We start from the raw sequence: 6,042 nt of genomic DNA, 5'->3' as shown, positions 1-6,042 counted from the left end.
CTCCAATGTGTATTTTTGACTCTTCCATGTGTGGACAGTGGTAGATCTTGCATTTTGGTTCCAATTGAAAAGGCCAATTTTTAAAGAACAGGAATAGAACAAACACTGGGGAAACTGATATTAAGGAATTGTTACTTGTTAATATTGTTCCCTTTAATAATGCTATTGTGACTGTATTGCTAAAACCTTATCTGTTTTATGTGTGTGCATGTGTGTGTATATATATTGACAGTGAAATGATTTCTGAGATCTGTTGTAAGAAATCAAATAAATGAATATTTTTCTTTTCTCATTATTTGACTATGCACTGAATTTTAGCATATCTCCATTTTATATTTACTAAATCTATTCCTTGCTACTAAATCTGCTTTGTGTAAGCACTGAAATGTAATAAACTATCTTATCTCCTACATTTTATCACAGGAATTTTATCACAGGAATAACACATGGATTAACTCAGTGCATACCAAAATTCCATAAATCAAATAACAGACTGAAAACATTTTAAATTATTTTATTTAGTATATTTTAAAATCAACTCAGATTCAACATTAGGTATATTTTAAATAGAAATTTTAAAACATATTATTAACAATTTTTTTTCCAAATTCACATAGAAATAAATAAATGGACATGAAATTAAAATATTCCATTACCTAAAAATATTTCAAATGTCATTGGTAGTAAATATGTCCCCTTTGAGAAGCTCACTAATATATGTTCCCATCCCCCATTGTACATATGCTTTGAAATTGGGGGTACAAAATAAGATGTGAATAAAACAAAACAATATCCTTGTAACTCCCATCTTAGAAAAGAAAGTAAATTGTATAATTTGACTAAACTAATGCAAATCCAAAAAACAATATGATATAATTTTTTTACCCATAGTTTGCACAACACTAAAGATTGCTAATAGCAAAAATATGGAAAACAAGCACTTTTATACACTCTTGGTGGACGTGTAAATTAGTCTATTCTTGGAGAGTAATTGGGCTACATGGATCAAAATTTTTAATGCATATTCAAATGTATATAGCATTTCTACTTAATTTTGTTTTATTTTATAGTACTAGGGGTTGAGCCCAACAGTACTCTACAACTCAGCTACATCGCCAGCCCTTTTTATTTTTTGTTTTGAGACAGGGTTTCACTAAGTTGAAATTACAGGCATGTGTCACCAGGCTGTCAGGCATTTCTACTTTTAAACATAGAGATTCATTTTACAGCTATAAGGCTATAGAAAAATCAAAGATGTTTATAAAATCATATCTGCTCCAACATTGCCCATAATAGAAAAAAAAACTGGCAACCATGGAGATATTTAAAGGGACAGATTCCAGATTCGATGAAAAATAGTACTTCTATACAATGAGCTATGCAACCATTAAAAAAGGATGAAAAAAGGGAAAATGCCAGAGGCATTTAATTCTTTATTTTTAAAGGAAAAACGTAGAGTCATAGCATTGGTGTGTATATTTTCAAAGAATCCACATATGCCATAAATTCAAGATTTTTTTTTTCTTTGAAAGGATATAAGAAATGAGGGATAGGTATATTTCTTAGGAGAGGGATGTTGGAGGGAAACCATGGGGGCAGGGTAGAGCTGATGTCTAATATTTATGTTTGTGCATTGTTAATTGTTTCAAAACCTTATACACATATAATTTTTTCTTACTATGCCAACAGAAACTCTGGGAACTAGGATGATTGATGTGATTTGTTTGTTTTCTGCTTTCTACTTTTCTATTTTTAGACTAATAAATATTATTTATTAAAATTCTTAGAATGAGGAAGTCATCATATTTTATGGATGGAAATACTGGGTAACCAGTATTGGATTGCACATAATATTTTTCTAGTTAATTACTGCGTATCTTAATGCCAATTGCTTAAACCAAACTTATGCATCTGAGAACAATTATTTCTGAGCTCAAAAGCTACAGGAATGGTTTTTCTGCTTAATTCTCAGTTTATCCCCTTACAAGAAGATTAGAACTATTCTCTGTAGCCTGAGAATATTGAGATAAAGAAACAAAATTTAAAAGGTAAAAGAATTGATCTGTAAGAAGATTAAAATGTAAAGGAGAACATAGAGTAAGGAGACGGATTGGGATATCAGAATTATGTCTTTAATGGCGAAGTGGGCTTTACCACATAGATGATGAAGGAAATGTAGCAGTGATGGCATTGAGTGGCAATTTACCCACCTTGGAAATAGGAAAAAATGCTGTCTTATCATGGTCTTCACTGTAAAGTAATCTGTGCAGCCTCCTCTACTCAGATATGCTCTCAGGATGTGGAACTGCTTGAAATTTGGGGATATTAGTTGTCTTTTCTTGATTGTATTTCTTTGTTCAAGTTGTTCTTTTTACATAGAATGTTATCCCCTACCTTCTTTGCTTTAAAAATGTCTACAATCTCTCTTTACTCAACTAAAATTCTCCCTTTTCTCTGAAACACTCCACTCCATAGGCAGCAGATGTAGAGATTGCTTTCCCAATGGTATTTAATATATACCTCCATTAGAGGATTATTTCATGTCACTGTAAATAACTAATTTTTTTTAATGTCTCTTTCCTATCTATGCCTTGGGCTGCTTGGAAACAGGGTCGCCTTTTTAATGAAGCTGCACAAATATATGCATCAACAAAGGAATGAATAATCTACTGAACAACAAAAAATTGCATGCAATAAATGCTTAGCTCTTCCAAGCTAAGATAGTAATCTCATTTATTTACTCATTTATTCAAAAAATATGTATTGAAAGCCTACTATGTATCAGACACCATGTCAGAAACGGGGAATAAAGCAGGGTAGAAAGCTGAGAATATTTTGCACTCTTGGAATTTGCAATCTTACAGGAAACTCATAAAGAACAAGTAATCACTGTCATAAGTGTCCAGCAGGGACAATGAAGAGTCCTTGGATGTCAGACACATGCCAGTACCTAATGCAGAGTTGTGCAAGTGAGGGAAGTCCTCCTTGAAGGGAGGCATTGTTAGAGATAAAACAGGTGTCAGGCAGAAGGATCAGGGGAAGGAGCAGGTGTTTCAGAGGTAGAAGCCAGAGGAGCCTGGGACCTTGGAGGCAGAGTAAGAAATGCACTCTGGTTGGAAAGTAATGACCTAGGGACAGAGTGGTTAAAGAAGAGGTAGGAGAAAGAAGTACTTGAGGCTAATGCATGGTCATGCTGAATTATCACATAACAATGGAGTTACCTTATCCTAAGACAAACAAGAGGACAATCTGGTTTCGGTATTAAATAGGAAGATTGGAGGAAGTAAAAGAAGAGGCTATTGTGGTCATCCAGGAGAGAGAAGATGATGATGAGGGCTAGGATGAAGATAATGACTGGGACTAAGAAAATGGCTTAAGAGGCTTTTAATGAGTTAGAAGCTGTGGGGCTTAATGTTTGCTTGGATGAGAAAATGAAGGTGGTGAGTGAGTTCAGGACAGCTCCCAGCTTTTCCTATTAAGCCTAAAATGCTAGTATCTACCCCACATAATGATGTAACTATTTTTAAATGAATCAGCAACAATCCTTACAGATTTAGACATAATATTATTGTATATGACACCATCATTTTAAAAAAGGCCTCTGTATTTTTTTTCATGTTACTGCAAAAAGTAATTAAAACGATACCTTTGTAGAAAAAGGGGAAAAAGCAAGAGGACCTCAAAAACTCATTCTAGAAGTAAAACAATATTATTCTCTATGTCTGAATCACTAATGTAGTGATTCACGTCTAAGTTTAAAATGTTTATTTGAGGTTTAAAAACATTTGGGAGAAAATAACTACATTCCTGATTATCATTGCATGTTAGTGCATTGTAATTGCATTACCTTTTTTTACTTTTTCTATATTTGGTATTTTTACATATTTTCTAATTTTTATGAAGAAAAATTGAAAATAAGTCAGTTATTTTAAAATTCACTGGTTTGAGAAATAGTTAAAATAAACTTCACAACTATTGTTTTGCAGGATCTGAACTCAGCTTTCTGTGAAAACAAACACAAAACAAACTACTGTTATTTTTAAAAGAAATTTTTGAAAGCTAATATGTCTCTCCACAGGAAGTATGTAAAATATGCTTGTCCAATATCCTGTCTTTGCAAATAAACTGGTGGCAATGGAATCATTCATTTGATTCTTAAAAATAAATTTATTCAAAACACTTAAATTTCAATTGAGCAGCAGACTTGAATCTCAAAATAAGTAAGTGATAGACATTTCTAATGCTCTTAAAATGAAACTGCTGTTCATGCTTCCAAACAAAACAAAACATTGAGTCTCTATGACTTCTGAAGCACACATCTATAACAACTTATTTTCAGAGAAATGAGCTCTGGAAAGCAAAGAAATACTTTTCAACATTGTAAATCAAGTGCTCTACTTCATTTTATTCTCACTGATTATCAATTATACATGCATGTGTACATTTGCATGTGTGTAGGTAGTCAGTCAACTTCTCTTAACAATACATTTGTTTGTGAGTTATATATTCATCATTATGCTGTAATTTAGTATGCTTGAAAATTTTTAGGTTCACAGTTTCATAAACAAGAAAACTATATAATTAAGGGCATATTTAGAAAGCTATGTAGTATAGCTGTATAATACTCCTATATGCAAATTATATTTACTTAGTCTTTTTTTTTTTACTTAAAGATTTCTAAACTTAGGTCAGTTAATTAACTAGGGCCAAGAAAGCTGCAGAGGAATTATCTAGGAAGTCGGTAAAAACTAGTTCCTGAATTTCTGCTGTAGTATTATTTCTTGATCTCAATGCTGATTATGTAGTGTGTTGGTCCTAGATTTATCAAATTATGCATTTGAAATTTCTAGAATTTTCTGTATGTATGCTAAAGTTAGCATGGAAGAAAATATAAAGGCTCATTAAAATACATAGCTTAGAAGAAAACAGGAGAATATCACTGGATAGATTTTGTTGGTTTGGTTTTAGAAATAGGATCTTGTTATGTTGCCCAGGCTGGTGTTGAATGCCTGGACTCAAGCCATCTCCCTGCCTCAGCCTCCCTTGTTGCTGAGACTACAAACCTCTGCCTTTGCACCCAGCTAAGTAGACAAAGATTTAATCAGGAAACACACCAAAAAAAAAAAAACCTAAAGAGAATGAAATAACAAACTGGACCACATTATAAATAAATCATCTTCACTAGGAAATACCATTAATTGAATGACAATGGCAAAAAGAAATATTTGAACATGAATTTTACTCAATAGGATTTGTAAGTGATGAATAAATATATAAAATATGTAAGGCTACATTTGTTTTTAAAGTTAAAGAATACAGCTTTCTATCTTTTGGTACCAGTAAAAACATCACCATCACCCACACACATGTGAAAAACTAAATTTTAAGACCATACTAGGTGTTGGGAAGGCTGTGTAGCAATTGGAACTCTCATATATTACTGTGGGAGTGTAAATTGGTACAAGCACTTTAGAAAACTGTTTGGCAATATTCACTCTATCTGAACATATGCATAACTGTAATGGAGCAATCCCACTTGTAGGTGTACTTTGAAGAGAAGGGAGTGTGCATGTCTCCAAGATCATGTTCAAGAATGCTCATAGTGATACTATTTATTACAGGTAAAATTAGAAATAAACCAAACATCATCCCCAGGAGAATGGTGCTATATAAAACATGTTTTGCATTATTTTCAATTTTTGATACATCATTAAGTTATAGTTGTTTAGAAATAAATGTTTCAGAGCTGGGATTGTGGCTCTGTGGTACAGCAGTTGCCTAGCATGTATGAGGCACTGGGTTTGATTCATAGCACCATATAAACAATAAACAAATAAAAATAAAGTTATTGGGGGCTAGGGTTGTGGCTCAGTGGTAGAGTGCTTGCCTAGCAAGTGTGAGGCACTGGGTTTGATTCTTAGCACCACATAAAAATAAATAAATAAATAAATAAATAAATAAATAAATAAAATAAAGATATTGTGTCCATTGACAACTAAAAATTTTTTTTTAATTATTTAAAAAAATTTAAAAAAGAAAGAA

Source organism: Callospermophilus lateralis, chromosome 10, assembly GCF_048772815.1.
Source record: "Callospermophilus lateralis isolate mCalLat2 chromosome 10, mCalLat2.hap1, whole genome shotgun sequence".
Taxonomy (NCBI): domain Eukaryota; kingdom Metazoa; phylum Chordata; class Mammalia; order Rodentia; family Sciuridae; genus Callospermophilus; species Callospermophilus lateralis.
This window is presented reverse-complemented; position numbering follows the sequence as displayed.